Source organism: Oncorhynchus gorbuscha, linkage group LG18, assembly GCF_021184085.1.
Source record: "Oncorhynchus gorbuscha isolate QuinsamMale2020 ecotype Even-year linkage group LG18, OgorEven_v1.0, whole genome shotgun sequence".
Classification (NCBI taxonomy): domain Eukaryota; kingdom Metazoa; phylum Chordata; class Actinopteri; order Salmoniformes; family Salmonidae; genus Oncorhynchus; species Oncorhynchus gorbuscha.
The window spans coordinates 72,679,412-72,695,759 of NC_060190.1; the positions used below are offsets into that span (position 1 = coordinate 72,679,412).

Sequence of the window (16,348 nt, forward strand, 5' to 3'; positions counted from 1 at the left end):
AGGAGTATGGTGGTTAGTCACAGAGTCAGCAGCCAGGACTATGGTGGTTAGTCACAGAATCAGCAGCCAGGACTATGGTGGTTAGGTCACAGAGTCAGCAGCCAGGACTATGGTGGTTAGTCACTGAGTCAGCAGCCAGGACTATGGTGGTTGGTCACAGAGTCAGCAGCCAGGACTATGGTGGTTAGTCACAGAGTCAGCAGCCAGGACTATGGTGGTTAGTCACAGAGTCAGCAGCCAGGACTATGGTGGTTAGGTCACAGTCAGCAGCCAGGACTATGGTGGTTAGTCACAGAGTCAGCAGCCAGGACTATGGTGGTTAGTCACAGAGTCAGCAGCCAGCACTATGGTGGTTAGTCACAGAGTCAGCAGCCAGATGTATAGTGGTTAGTCACAGAGTCAGCAGCCAGGACTATGGTGGTTAGTCACAGAGTCAGCAGCCAGGACTATGGTGGTTAGTCACTGAGTCAGCAGCCAGGAGTATGGTGGTTAGTCACAGAGTCAGCAGCCAGGACTATGGTGGTTAGTCACAGATTCAGCAGCCAGGACTATGGTGGTTAGTCATAGAGTCAGCAGCCAGGACTACGGTGGTTTGGTCACTGAGTCAGCAGCCAGGACTATGGTGGTTAGTCACAGAGTCAGCAGCCAGGACTATGGTGGTTAGTCACAGAGTCAGCAGCCAGGACTATGGTGGTTAGGTCACTGAGTCAGCAGCCAGGAGTATGGTGGTTAGTCACAGAGTCAGCAGCCAGGACTATGGTGGTTAGGTCACTGAGTCAGCAGCCAGGAGTATGGTGGTTAGTCACAGAGTCAGCAGCCAGGAGTATGGTGGTTAGTCATAGAGTCAGCAGCCAGGAGTATGGTGGTTTGGTCACTGAGTCAGCAGCCAGGACTATGGTGGTTAGTCACAGAGTCAGCAGCCAGGACTATGGTGGTTAGTCACAGAGTCAGCAGCCAGGACTATGGTGGTTAGTCACAGAGTCAGCAGCCAGGACTATGGTGGTTAGTCATAGAGTCAGCAGCCAGGACTATGGTGGTTAGTCACAGAGTCAGCAGCTAGGAGTATGGTAACTAGGTCACAGAGTCAGCAGCTAGGAGTATGGTGGCTAGTCACAGAGTCAGCAGCCAGGAGTATGGTGGTTAGTCACTGAGTCAGCAGCCAGGAGTATGGTGACTAGGTCACAGTCAGCAGCTAGGAGTATGGTGACTAGGTCACAAAGTCAGCAGCTAGGAGTATGGTGATTAGGTCACAGAGTCAGCAACCAGGAGTATGGTGATTAGGTCACAGAGTCAGCAGCCAGGAGTATGGTGGTTAGTCACAGAGTCAGCAGCCAGGACTATGGTGGTTAGTCACTGAGTCAGCAGCCAGGAGTATGGTGACTTGGTCACAGAGTCAGCAGCCAGGAGTATGGTGACTTGGTCACAGAGTCAGCAGCTAGGAGTATGGTGGTTAGTCACAGAGTCAGCAGCTAGGATTATGGTAACTAAAATATCTGATTCCAGGAGCATGCACATTTGAACATCTTGGCCATGTTCTGTTATAATCTCCACCCGGCACAGCCAGAAGACTGGCCACCCCTCATAGACTGGTTCCTTTCTAGGTTTCTTCCTAGGTTTTGGCCTTTATAGGGAGTTTTTCCTAGCCACCGTGCTTCTACACCTGCATTGCTTGCTGTTTTAGGCTGGGTTTCTGTACAGCACTTTGAGATATCAGCTGATGTAAGAAGGGCTATATAAATAAATTTGATTTGATTTATATGGCAGACTTGTCACACCCTGACCTTAGAGAGCCTCATGATTCTCTATGTTTGGTTAGGTCAGGGTGTGATTCGGGTGGGAAAGTCTATGTTTTCTCTTTCTTTGTGTTTGGCTGAGTGTGGTTCCCAATCAGAGGCAGCTGTCTATCGTTGTCTCTGATTGGGGATCATGCATAAGTTGTCTTTTTTTTTTTGTCCTTGTTATTTTGTTTTGGTGTCATCAATAAAAAGACGATGTACGCCTACCACGCTGCTCCTTGGTCCACTCTTCATGCTACAAACGAGAGCCGTTACAAGACTGCACATTGTTTTTTCAATTACAGTACTTACAGTAGTTACAGTTATTTTTAGTTTATTTCTCTTCTTCTTGTTGACTTTGTATATATGTTTTTACAGTTCTACTGATATTCATTGCTAAAATTGTTTAAATCATTATTTTTTTAACCTTTATTTAACTAGACAAGTCAGTCAGGAACAAATTCACAATGACAATTTACAATGACGGCCTATACTGGCCAATCCCGGAATGACGCAGGGCCAATTGTGCGCCTCCCCAGACTGGATTGTTGGAAATGAGGTGCAAGAGAAGTCATTTCACTGTACTTGTGCATGTGACAAAAAGTTGAAACTAACTTGATACAGTACATAGGCGACTTCAATATAAAGGACCAGCTGTTAAATGTGACTGTATACCGATATTATATACCGTGCTGCCTATGATATTGCAAAACTTCAAATACATATAACTGATCTATTTCGTAGCCTACTTTATCCAATTAAATGAGAGATGTACAGTATATCACAAAAGTGAGTACACCCCTCACATTTTTGTAAATATTTGAGTGTATCTTTTCCTGTGACAACACTGAAGAAATGACACTTTGCTACAATGTAAAGTAGTGAGTGTACAGCTTGTATTACAGTGTAAATTTGCTGTCCCCTCATATTAACTCAACACACAGCCATTAATGTCTAAACCGCTGGCAACAAAAGTGAGTACACCCCTAAGTGAAAATGTCCAAATTGGGCCCAATTAGCCATTTTCCCTCTCCGGTGTCATGGGACTCGTTAGTGTTACAAGGTCTCAGGTGTGAATGGGGATCAGGTGTGTTAAATTTGGTGTCATCGCTCTCACACTCCTTCATACTGACTGGTCACTGGAAGTTCAACATGGCACCTCATGGCAAAGAACTCTCTGAGGATCTGAAAAAAAGAATTGTTGCTCTACATAAAGATGGCCTGGGCTATAAGAAGATTGCCAAGAGCCTGAAACTGAGCTGCAGCACGGTGGCCAAGACCATACAGCGGTTTAACTGGACAGGTTCCACTTAGAACAGGCCTCGCCTTGGTTGACCAAAGAAGTTGAGTGCACGTGCTCAGCATCATATCCAGAGGTTGTCTTTGTGAATTGCTGCAGAGGTTGAAGGGGTGGGGGTCAGCCTGTCAGTGCTCAGACCATACGTCATACACTGCATCAAATTGGTCTGCATGGCTGTTGTCCCAGAAGGAAGACTCTTCTAAAGATGATGCACAAGAAAGCCCGCAAACAGTTTGCTGAAGACAATCAGACTAAGGACATGGATTACTGGAACCATGTCCTGTGGTCTGATGACACCAAGATAAACTTACTTGGTTCAGATGGCGTCAAGCGTGTGTGGCGGCAACCAGGTGAGGAGTACAAAGACAAGTGTGTCTTGCCTACAGTCAAGCATGGTGGTGGAAGTGTCATGGTCTGGGGCTGCATGAGTGCTGCCGGCACTGGGGAGCTACAGTTCATTGAGGGAACCATGAATGCCAACATGTACTGTGACATACTGAAGCAGAGCATTATCCCCTCCCTTTGGAGACTGGGCCGCAGGGCAGTATTCCAACATTATAACGACCCCAAACACACCTCCAAGACGACCACTGCCTTGCTAAAGAAGCTGAGGGTAAAGGTGATGGACTGGCCAAGCATGTCTCCAGACCTAATCCCTATTGAGCATCTGTGGGACATCCTCAAACGGAAGGTGGAGGAGTGCAAGGTCTCTAACATCCACCAGCTCCGTGATGTCGTCATGGAGGAGTGGAAGAGGACTCCAGTGGCAACCTGTGAAGCTCTGGTGAACTCCAGGCCCAAGAGGGTTAAGGCAGTGCTGGAAAATGATGGTGGCCACACAAAATATTGACTTCGGGCCCAATTTGGACATTTTCACTTTGGGGTGTACTCACTTTTGTTGCCAGCGGTTTAGACGTCAATGGCTGTGTGTTGAGTTATTTTGAGGGGACAGCAAATGTACACTGTTATACAAGCTGTACACTCACTACTTTACATTGTAGCAAAGTGTAATTTCTTCAGTGTTGTCACATGAAAAGATATACTCAAATATTTACACTTGTACATGGTCATTTGCTGTGTGTAGCCCCTCTACTGTGTGTAGCCTCGCTACTGTGTGTAGCCCCTCTACTGTGTGTAGCCCCTCTACTGCGTGTAGCCCCTCTACTGCGTGTAGCCCCTCTACTGCGTGTAGCCCCTCTACTGCGTGTAGCCCCTCTACTGCGTGTAGCCCCGCTACTGTGTGTAGCCCCGCTACTGTGTGTAGCCCCTCTACTGTGTGTAGCCTCTCTACTGTGTGTAGCCCCTCTACTGTGTGTAGCCTCGCTACTGTGTGTAGCCCCTCTACCTGTGTGTAGCCCCTCTACCTGTGTGTAGCCCCTCTACTGCATGTAGCCCCTCTACTGCGTGTAGCCCCTCTACTGCGTGTAGCCCCTCTACTGCGTGTAGCCCCTCTATCTGTGTGTAGCCCCTCTACCTGTGTGTAGCCCCTCTACTGCGTGTAGCCCCTCTACTGCGTGTAGCCCCTCTACTGCGTGTAGCCCCTCTACTGCGTATAGCCTCTCTACTGCGTGTAGCCTCTCTACTGCGTGTAGCCTCTCTACTGCGTGTAGCCCCTCTACTGTGTGTAGCCCCTCTACTGTATGTAGCCCCTCTACCTGTGTGTAGCCCCTCTACCTGTGTGTAGCCCCTCTACTGAGTGTAGCCCCTCTACTGCGTGTAGCCCCTCTACTGTGTGTAGCCCCTCTACTGTGTGTAGCCCCTCTACTGTGTGTAGCCCCTCTACTGTGTGTAGCCCCTCTACTGTGTGTAGCCTCGCTACTGTTATTTTTCACTGTCTTTTACTTTTGTTTTTATTTCTTTACTTACCTATTGTTCGGCGCACATGACAAAAACTTTGATTTGAAGTTGAAAGTCACTGAGCTCTTTAGTAACGCTATTCTCCAGCTAATGTTTGTCAATGGCGATTGCATGGTGGTGTTCTCGAACTTATACACCTGTCAGCAATGGGTGTGGCTGAGGTAGCCGAATCCACTCATTTGAAGGGGTGTCCACATACGTTTGTATATATAGTGTATGTTAGCTCATTGTTCGTATAGTCAGACTTTTCTCCAGACTCCATGCTAGCTAGTCCACTAGGGCTCTAGATGTAGAGACGATACATCACACAATGCAGCCACAACTGTTTGTAAGACTAGGCCTCTGTCTCTATCTCTACCTTCTTGCCTTTCGTGCTGTTGTCTGTGCCCAAAAATGTTTGTACCATTTTGTGTGTTGTTTGTCGTGTGTAGCTGCCTTGCTATGTTGCCTTCCGTCTCTCTTTATGTAGCGTTGTGTTGTCTCTTCTCTCTGTTTGTAAGACAGCACAGAACCATCCTTGCTTCTGATTGACCCCAGAGACCTAATGTTAGCTACAAAGGCAAATATAAAAAATGCTAAACAAGAATGCATACAAGAAATACACTATCAATTATTTACACGAGAAACTAAAAAAGGCTATAATTACTCGCTAGGTTATTTGCTACTTGTCGATGACATTTTTTCCCACCCTGGACCGTGAGTGATTAAAGTCAACGCTTGCGACAGGATGTGTAGTTCTGTATGATAGCCACATTAGCGGCTAATCAGCATGTTATCTTTTTGTGGGTAATTGCAGGTGAATATATTTATAAGTTACCTTGTCCGAGAGATTTGCGCAGTTATCAAAACATCACCACAGGGTAAGCCTACACAAAACAGACCTTTTTTATGAAGTAAAAACAATTAAAACAATTTCCAGGTTTTGCATCTAGGTTTTATGGGTATTATGACTCATACTGTGGTACTCAATACATGATTTTACTCCATTAAATTATTAAAGTCAACAAGGGTAATTTTCCTAAATAAAAATTGTGTGATGTGCTTCAGCTGCCCAAAGTGTTGAAAAATATAGACTAGTAAAGCAGTACAAGTAATGCTCTTTTGTTGAAGTAGGATAGTAATTATTCAGTGGAATAATGCCAGTAGAAGTAATGTAGCTAGTTCAAATGCAGTCCATGATCTTAAGTGCTACATTTTGTACGAATTGGATTGTACCATTTCATACAAATTGCAAAAGAAAATGTACACAATTGGATGACATGGTACACAAAAACCGGGGACCCGTTATGACTCATTAGTACCACTTTCAAAGCTACTGCCTGAAAAAAATAATAATAATAATAATTGTGGAGCGTCACTTTAATCTTGAAGTAATTCACACATTATTATTGTTTTTGTTGGAACTAATTTAAATGTAAATGTAAATCTGAAGAACTGTGAGGTGACGTAAAGCACGGAGATGCGCGAAAACAGTGGTGCTGACACGCAGAAATCTGGAGGCGTGTCGCGATTTTTTGTTTATTTTGTATTTTCTTTAATAAAGCTTAAAATTAAGATTGAAGTTATTTTAGGTTTTAGTTATTTTAGTCACTGTATGCTTTATCTCTGATTTTGTCTTCGGTTGGGCCTTCATTGCTTCGTGTACCTCGTTTCACGCGTTGCTGTTTCGAGTCGACAGCGTTTGACAGTCGCTCTCACCGTGAGCCAAGTCGCGTTTGGTTGGCCATCGAGCCAGCTCGCCCTCTAGTTCCCCATGTATTGCTATCTACCGTTATGAGTAACGGGTAAGCCATTCGGAGGAGTAGTTGACGAGAGGTAGCTAACGTTAAGCGCGCAAAACCGCATATCTGCATTTCGCCAATGGGCTCATGATAACAGGTGTTGTAAGCTAACGTTAGCTCGTTGAATGAGCAGCTGTGAACTGACACCTGGTTGACAGCTACAGACGGAAGAAAAGGCTAAACTTGCGTGCTGCGTATTGTTGTCAGTGTGAGCTGTCCATATTAAACAGTCGGGAACTTGGCACCGGCAGCTGTTCGCCTGTCTGTGTACAAAGCAGTCGGGCACCGTTAGATGCCTTTCGACTCGAAACAACCCCTCGTCAAAAAATAAGAAGCTTTCATCTAGAGAAGACTCAGTCTCTTAACGGTAAGCGAGAGGTTTTAAATATTCTACCAAACCACCGAGAGATCAGCTATTCTACCTACACAACATTGAACCAAAGGCTTTTTAATATATATTTTTTTATATATTTTTTATTTCACCTTTATTTTAACCAGGTAGGCAAGTTGAGAACAAGTTCTCATTTACAACTGCGACCTGGCCAAGATGGCTTCGATCTGAAGCATTTCAGAGGATTCTCAATGAATTGTGAATAAAAGCAGCACAAAACAACAACAACATTACCACTCACTCATTGTTTTGATGTTTGGGTAAACATCACCAATAACAATGCAACAGGATACTTACTGTCTTCTGGTCTCAGTGTTGAGGAGTTGTGAACTACATGTATTGTAACTAACTATACTGGAAATTTTTTACTGACTTACAGTTCATAGCAGTCAATTGAAATGAAGTTATTAGGCCCTAATCTGTGGATTTCACATGGCTGGGCAGGGGTGCAGCCATGGGTGGGCCTGGCTGTCAAGTGGGCGGGCCTATGCCCTCCCACCCAGTGGGGAGCCAGGCCCAGCCAATCAGAATGAGGTTTTCACACAAAATAACTTTATTACAGACAGAAACACTCAGACGAGGCTGCAGATGAATAGGCTGGATGTGGAGGTCCTGGGCTGGTGTGGTCTGTGGTTGTGAGGCCGGTTGGACATACTGCCAATTTCTCTATAACGACGTTGAAGGCATCTTACCTTCTTGGGTACATTGTTCCTGTACCCAAGAAGGCAAAGATAACTGAACTAAATGACTACCGCCCCGTAGCACTCACTTCTGTCATCACGAAGTGCTTTGAGAGGCTAGTCAAGGATCATATCACCGCCACCCTAGATCCACTTCAGTTTGCATACTGCCCCAACAGGTCCACAGATGAAGCAATCGCCATCACACTGGCCTATCCCATCTGAACAAGAGGAATACCTATTTAAGAATGCTGTTAATTGACTACAGCTCAGCATTCAACACCATAGTACCCTTCAAGTTCATCATCAGGCTGGAGGCCCTGGGTCTGAACCCCTCCCTGTGCAAACTGGGTCGTGGACTTTCTGACGGGCAGCCCCTAGGTGGTGAAGGTAGGAAACAACATCTCCACTTTACTGACCCTCAACACAGGAGCCCCACAAGGGTGTGTGCTCAGCCCTCTCCTGTACTCCCTGTTCCACCCATAACTGCGTGGCCATGCACGCCTCCAACTCAATCATCAAGTTTGCAGATGACACAGCAGTAGTGGGCTTGATTACCAACAACGACGAGACAGCCTACAGGGAGGAGGTGAGGGCACTCGGAGTGTGGTGTCAGGAAAACAACCTCTCACTCAACGCCAATAAAATAAAGATGATCGTGGACTTCATGAAACAGCAGAGGGAGCAGCCCCGCATCCACATCAAAGGGTCAGCAGTGGAGAAGGTGGAAAGTTTTAAGTTCCTGGGCGTACACATCACAGACAAACTGAAATGGTCCACCCACACAGACAGTGTGGTGAACCTCAGGATTGCTGAAGAAATGTGGCTTGTCACCTAAATCTCTGACAATTTTACAGATGCACAATCGAGTGCATCCTGTCGGGCTGCATCACTGATACGGCAACTTTACCGCCCACAACCGTAAGGCTCTCCAGAGGGTGGTGAGGTCTGCACAAAGCATCACCGGGGGCAAACTACCTGCCCTTCCTGACACCTACAGCGCCCAATGTCACAGGAAGGCCATAAAGATCATAAAGGACAACAATCACCCGAGCCACTGCCAGTTCACCCCGCTATCATCCAGAAGGCGAGGTCAGTACAGGTGCATCAAAGCTGGGACCGAGAGACTGAGAAACAGCTTCTATCTCAAGGCCATCAGACTGTTAAACAGCAATCACTAACTCGGAGAGGCTGCTGCCTACATTGAGACCCGATCGCTAGTCACTTTAAACAACGGCACTTTTAATAATGCCACTTTTTAATAATGTTTACATGTCTTACATTACACATATCACATGGATATACTGTATTTTATACCATCTAATGCATCTTGCCTATGCCGCTCGGCCATCGCTCATCCATATATTTATATGTACATATTCTTATTCCATCCCTTTAGATTTGTGTGTATTAGGTAGTTGTTGGGAATTGTTAGATATTACTGCACTGTTGGAACTAGAAGAACAAGCATTTCGCTGCACTCACATTAACATCTGCTAACCATGTGTATGTGACCAATAAAATTCGATTTGAATTGCACTTGAGACATCTGTGGCATTGTGTTGTGTGATAGAACTGCACATTTTAAAGTGGACTTTTGTTGTCCCCAGCACAAGGTGCACCTGTGTATTGGTCATGCTGTTTAATCAGTTTATTGATATGGCACACCTGTCAGGTAGATGGATTGTCTTGGCAAAGGAAAAATGCTCACTAACAGGGATGTAAATGTATTTGTGCACAATTTGAGAGAAGTAATATGTTTGTGCATATGGAACATTTCTGGGATCTTTTATTTCAGCTTGTGAAACATGGAACCAACACTTTACATTTTATACTTTTGTTCAGTGTTCATTTTGTAGTAACTTGGACTGGTGGTAGTTGAACTAAATTCAAATCTTGGTAGTATTTTCAGTAGTACATTTTTTTGCTGTGTAGCTAAGTACTGGAACCAAAGACTACTTTGTTTTTTGTGTACAAAAATTGACATTTTTACAAGTTTCAAACTGACAGTGACTTGATGCAGTTCTCCCACCCCAACGCTCTACCCGCTAGGCTACCTGCTGCGTATGCCTGGATAAATGCTGCCTAGTTTTCTAAACTGCAGTCAGGTTGTTGTGGAAAGGCTAATGTGGTTTTAGAGAATAAACTTGCGCTTTTTTTTTCTCATCCACCTCAGCTATTGGACTGGTGTCAATAGCCTAACTAGTCTTGGGTATATTAACATTAAACTCTTATGGAAATGTGCTGTTTCTCTAGTCAAGTTGGGCGATTGGGCGGCAGTCGATTGGGCGGCAGTCGATTGGGCGGCAGTCGATTGGGCGGCAGTCGATTGGGCGGCAGTCGATTGGGCGGCAGTCGATTGGGCGGCAGTCGATTGGGCGGCAGTCGATTGGGCTATCCCTATCTCTCCATCAGTTTGTCTACCTGAGATCTGCTTCTGTTTCTGTGTGTTTTTTAGCATTAGCAGTATTAGCATTAGCAGTATTAGCATCAGCAGCATTAGCATCAGCAGCATTAGCAGCAGCAGTTTTAGCATTAGCAGCAGCATTAGCAGCAGCTTTAGCATTAGCAGCAGCATTAGCATTAGCAGCAGCATTAGCAGCAGCATTAGCAGCGGCAGCTTCAGCATCAGCAGTATTAGCAGCTGCAGTATTAGCATCAGCAGCATTAGCAGCAGTAGTAGCAGCAGCAGTAGTAGCAGCAGCAGTAGTAGCAGCAGCATTAGCAGCAGCATTAGCAGCAGCTTTAGCATCAGCAGCATTAGCAGCAGTAGTAGCAGCAGCAGTAGTAGCAGCAGCAGTAGTAGCAGCAGCTTTAGCATCAGCAGCATTAGCAGCAGCAGCATTAGCAGCAGCAGTTTTAGCATTAGCAGCAGCTTTAGCATTAGCAGCAGCATTAGCGGCAGCATTAGCAGCAGCAGCTTCAGCATCAGCAGTATTGGCAGCTGCAGTATTAGCATCAGCAGCATTAGCAGCAGTAGCAGCAGCAGTAGTAGCAGCAGCAGTAGTAGCAGCAGCAGTTTTAGCATTAGCAGCAGCATTAGCAGCAGCATTAGCAGCAGCAGCTTCAGCATCAGCAGTATTAGCAGCTGCAGTATTAGCATCAGCAGCATTAGCAGCAGCTTTAGCATCAGCAGCATTAGCAGCAGTAGTAGCAGCAGCAGTAGTAGCAGCAGCAGTAGTAGCAGCAGCTTTAGCAGCATTAGCAGCAGCAGCATTAGCAGCAGCAGTTTTAGCATTAGCAGCAGCTTTAGCATTAGCAGCAGCATTAGCGGCAGCATTAGCAGCAGCAGCTTCAGCATCAGCAGTATTGGCAGCTGCAGTATTAGCATCAGCAGCATTAGCAGCAGTAGCAGCAGCAGTAGTAGCAGCAGCAGTAGTAGCAGCAGCAGTTTTAGCATTAGCAGCAGCATTAGCAGCAGCATTAGCAGCAGCAGCTTCAGCATCAGCAGTATTAGCAGCTGCAGTATTAGCATCAGCAGCATTAGCAGCAGTAGCAGCAGCTTTAGCATCAGCAGCATTAGCAGCAGCAGCAGCATTAGCAGCAGCAGCAGCATTAGCAGCAGCAGCAGCATTAGCAGCAGCAGCAGCATTAGCAGCAGCAGCAGCATTAGAAGCAGCAACTTCAGCAGCATTAGCAGCATTAACAGCAGCAGCATTAGCAGCAGCAGCATTAGCAGCAGCAGCAGCATTAGCAGCAGCAGCAGCATTAGCAGCAGCAGCAGTATTAGCATCAGCAGCATTAGCAGCAGCAGCTTCAGCATTAGCAGTATTAGCAGCAGCAGTATTAGCAGCTGCAGGATTAGCATCAGCAGCATTAGCAGCAGTAGCAGCAGAAGTAGTAGCAGCAGCAGTAGTAGCAGCAGCATTAGCAGCAGCTTTAGCATTAGCAGCAGCAGCAGCAGCATTAGCAGCAGCAGCAGCAGCAGTAGTAGCAGTAGTAGCAGCAGCAGTAGTAGCAGCATTAGCAGCAGCAGCATTAGCAGCAGCAGCAGCATTAGAAGCAGCAACTTCAGCAGCATTCGCAGCATTAACAGCAGCAGCATTAGCAGCAGCAGCAGCATTAGCAGTCAGAGTTGCTTTCTCTAGAGAGATTTGAGGAGTTATTTATAGAGCTCTGCCTAAGCACAGAGCTGAGGCACTACCGCTGCTGCTTCTCTCTTCCTCTCTTTTTCATGCATTCTTGCTCTCCCATCACTCTTTCTCCCTACTCTGCCCCTATTCTCTCTCCTCGCTATCCTCCTTGCTGGCTCTCCCCCCACTGTTTGTGAATAATTGATCAGAACTGGAGGGAAGAGGTGACTGGTTCCATGTTCCTGGGTCCAGGCTTACATTGTGTGTGCGTGTGGTGTTTATTTGGCTACCCATTTAAAAAAACATGAGAAGTAGCAAAACACAGTCACATGTAAAATGCAACGATATACAAACAATGCAGTGTGTGTGTGTGTGTGTGTGTGTGTGTGTGTGTGTGTGTGTGTGTGTGTGTGTGTGTGTGTGTGTGTGTGTGTGTGTGTGTGTGTGTGTGTGTGTGTGTGTGTGTGTGTGTGTGTGTGTCCGTCTATTACTGTCACTGCTGTGAAGGAGAGCATAAAGGCAGAGAGACACTCACTGAGACCAGACGTGATGGATTGAGGGAGATGAACTGGATCAGTCGTCACTCCGTCACTATCAGATGAGCCGCTAGAGATCTGAACAAGCAGTACTAAATTAGCTTTTTCTAAATGGCAGAGAATTGGATTTGGCTGCTGGTCATTTTTTGTTATTTTTTTAGGGGATTGGAAGTTTGTCAATTTAGAACCACTGTGTGGTAAACCATAGTGTAGACACTGCTAATGTCAATATGCCAACACACTAACACATCTGCTGTCATGGTGTCCCCGACCTAGCCAGCCTACATGGACAGTACAACACACTGTATTTGTCTTACATTTCATGCCTCCAATTACCTCCATAAGTTCAAACAGTTGAACTTGTTTGATTCCCTGAATTGCCATCATCAATGACCAAAGCAAGGCATTTACCAAAAGCCCCAGTTGGTGGTTGAAAGCCAACTAGGCCCATCTCACACTCTTATCTTCAGGTTACGTTATGCCCTGGCCTTCAATGCATACAACTATTTTCTGCACTCAAACTACTTTTTTACTCTGTGTTTCATAATGGTTGTATGGCTCCCTAATGACAAATCAAATCAAATTTTATTTGTCACATACACATGGTTAGCAGATGTTAATGCGAGTGTAGCGAAATGCTTGTGCTTCTAGTTCCGACAATGCAGTGATAACCAACAAGTAATCTAACTAACAATTCCAAAACTACTGTCTTATACACAGTGTAAGGGGATAAGGAACATGTACATAAGGATATATGAATGAGTGATGGTACAGAGCAGCATACAGTAGATGGTATCGAGTACAGTATATACATATGAGATGAGTGTGTAGACAAAGTAAACAAAGTGGCATAGTTAAAGTGGCTAGTGATACATGTGTTACATAAGGATGCAGTCGATGATGTAGAGTACAGTATATACATATGCATATGAGATGAATAATGTAGGGTAAGTAACATTATATAAGGTAGCATTGTTTAAAGTGGCTAGTGATATATTTACATCATTTCCCATCAATTCCCATTATTAAAATGGCTGGAGTTGGGTCAGTGTCAATGACAGTGTGTTGGCAGCAGCCACTCAGTGTTAGTGGTGGCTGTTTAACAGTCTGATGGCCTTGAGATAGAAGCTGTTTTTCAGTCTCTCGGTCCCAGCTTTGATGCACCTGTACTGACCTCGCCTTCTGGATGATAGCGGGGTGAACAGGCAGTGGTTCGGGTGGTTGATGTCCTTGATGATCTTTATGGCCTTCCTGTAACATCGGGTGGTGTAGGTGTCCTGGAGGGCAGGTAGTTTGCCCCCGGTGATGCGTTGTGCAGTCCTCACTACCCTCTGGAGAGCCTTACGGTTGAGGGCGGAGCAGTTGCCGTACCAGGCGGTGATACAGCCCGCCAGGATGCTCTCGATTGTGCATCTGTAGAAGTTTGTGAGTGCTTTTGGTGACAAGCCGAATTTCTTCAGCCTCCTGAGGTTGAATAGGCGCTGCTGCGCCTTCTTCACGACGCTGTCAGTGTGAGTGGACCAATTCAGTTTGTCTGTGATGTGTATGCCGAGGAACTTAAAACTAGCTACCCTCTCCACTACTGTTCCATCGATGTGGATAGGGGGTGTTCCCTCTGCTGTTTCCTGAAGTCCACAATCATCTCCTTAGTTTTGTTGACGTTGAGTGTGAGGTTATTTTCCTGACACCACACTCCGAGGGCCCTCACCTCCTCCCTGTAGGCCGTCTCGTCGTTGTTGGTAATCAAGCCTACCACTGTTGTGTCGTCCGCAAACTTGATGATTGAGTTGGAGGTGTGCGTGGCCACGCAGTCGTGGGTGAACAGGGAGTACAGGAGAGGGCTCAGAACGCACCCTTGTGGGGCCCCCGTGTTGAGGATCAGCGGGGAGATGTTGTTGCCTACCCTCACCACCTGGGGGCGGCCCGTCAGGAAGTCCAGTACCCAGTTGCACAGGGCGGGGTCGAGACCCAGGGTCTCGAGCTTGATGACGAGCTTGGAGGGTACTATGGTGTTGAATGCCGAGCTGTAGTCGATGAACAGCATTCTCACATAGGTATTCCTCTTGTCCAGGTGGGTTAGGGCAGTGTGCAGTGTGGTTGAGATTGCATCGTCTGTGGACCTATTTGGGCGGTAAGCAAATTGGAGTGGGTCTAGGGTGTCAGGTAGGGTGGAGGTGATATGGTCCTTGACTAGTCTCTCAAAGCACTTCATGATGACGGAAGTGAGTGCTACGGGGTGGTAGTCGTTTAGCTCAGTTACCTTAGCTTTCTTGGGAACAGGAACAATGGTGGCCCTCTTGAAGCATGTGGGAACAGCAGACTGGTATAGGGATTGATTGAATATGTCCGTAAACACACCGGCCAGCTGGTCTGCGCGTGCTCTGAGGGCGCGGCTGGGGATGCCGTCTGGGCCTGCAGCCTTGCGAGGGTTAACACGTTTAAATGTCTTACTCACCTCGGCTGCAGTGAAGGAGAGACCGCATGTTTCCGTTGCAGGCCGTGTCAGTGGCACTGTATTGTCCTCAAAGCGGGCAAAAAAGTTATTTAGTCTGCCTGGGAGCAAGACATCCTGGTCCGTGACTGGGCTTGGATTTCATCTTGTAGTCCGTGATTGACTGTAGACCCTGCCACATGCCTCTTGTGTCTGAGCCATTGAATTGAGATTCCACTTTGTCTCTGTACTGACGCTTAGCTTGTTTGATAGCCTTACGGAGGGAATAGCTGCACTGTTTGTATTCAGTCATGTTGCCAGACACCTTGCCCTGATTAAAAGCAGTGGTTCGCGCTTTCAGTTTCACGCGAATGCTGCCATCAATCCACGGTTTCTGGTTAGGGAATGTTTTTATCGTTGCTATGGGAACGACATCTTCGACGCATGTTCTAATGAACTCGCACACCGAATCAGCGTATTCGTCAATATTCCCATCTGACGCAATACGAAACATGTCCCAGTCCACGTGATGGAAGCAGTCTTGGAGTGTAGAGTCAGCTTGGTCTGACCAGCGTTGGACAGACCTCAGCGTGGGAGCCTCTTGTTTTAATTTCTGCCTGTAGGCAGGGATCAGCAAAATGGAGTCGTGGTCAGCTTTTCCGAAAGGGGGGCGGGGCAGGGCCTTATATGCGTCGCGGAAGTTAGACTAACAATGATCCAAGGTTTTACCATCCCTGGTGTAAAGCTGTGTATCTATCAGCCCCTGTTAATGTTAACCAATAAGCATAGTGTTTTTGTTGAGAAGACCGATGGGATGTTTCATAGCCTGATAAACACTGCTGAAGCTCGGCCACCTTCCATCGCAGATTGGTGTCAATAGACTCTTAAGGAACATGCGGTGCTGTAGCAGGGGCTTGTTGCAGTTTGGGTTTGTTGCCGTGCTGCGGCTTGTTGCAGTTTAGGCTTGTTGCAGTGCTGAGGTGCTGCTGTGTGGGCTTGTTGAAGTTTGGGCTTGTTGCCGTGCTGCGGTTGTTGCAGTTTGGGCTTGTTGCAGTGTGGGCTTGTTGCAGTGCTGAGGTGCTGCTGTGTGGGCTTGTTGCAGTGCTGTGTGGGCTTGTTGCAGTGCTGTGGCAGGAGCTTGTTGCAGTGCTGTGGCAGGGGCTTGTTGCAGTGAGGGCTTGTTGCAGTGCTGAGGTGCTGCTGTGTGGGCTTGTTGCAGTGCTGTGGCAGGAGCTTGTTGCAGTGCTGTGGCAGGGGCTTGTTGCAGTGTGGGCTTGTTGCGGTGCTGTGGCAGGGGCTTGTTGCAGTGCTGTGGCAGGGGCTTGTTGCGGTGCTGTGGCAGGGGCTTGTTGCAGTGAGGGCTTGTTGCAGTGCTGAAGTGCTGCTGTGTGGGCTTGTTGCAGTGTGGGCTTGTTGCAGTGCTGCGGTGTGGGCTTGTTGCATTGAGGGCTTGTTGCGGTGCTGTGGCAGGGGCTTGTTGCATTGAGGGCTTGTTGCGGTGCTGTGGCAGGGGCTTGTTGCGGT

The 16,348-nt window shown here is 46.9% G+C and overlaps 1 protein-coding gene across 7 annotated transcripts in view; it reads left to right on the forward strand.

Moving 5' to 3' along the window:
- Window positions 1–6,400: 6,400 nt before the first annotated feature.
- Window positions 6,401–16,348, forward strand: part of LOC124003041 (R3H domain-containing protein 2-like) — a 103,715-nt gene continuing 93,767 nt past the window's right edge. For all 7 annotated transcript variants that reach the window (XM_046311016.1, XM_046311019.1, XM_046311020.1 and 4 more), the window contains exon 1: window positions 6,401–7,080. The gene's annotated coding sequence lies outside the window, so the exon portion shown is untranslated. The remainder of the gene's footprint in view (window positions 7,081–16,348) is intronic.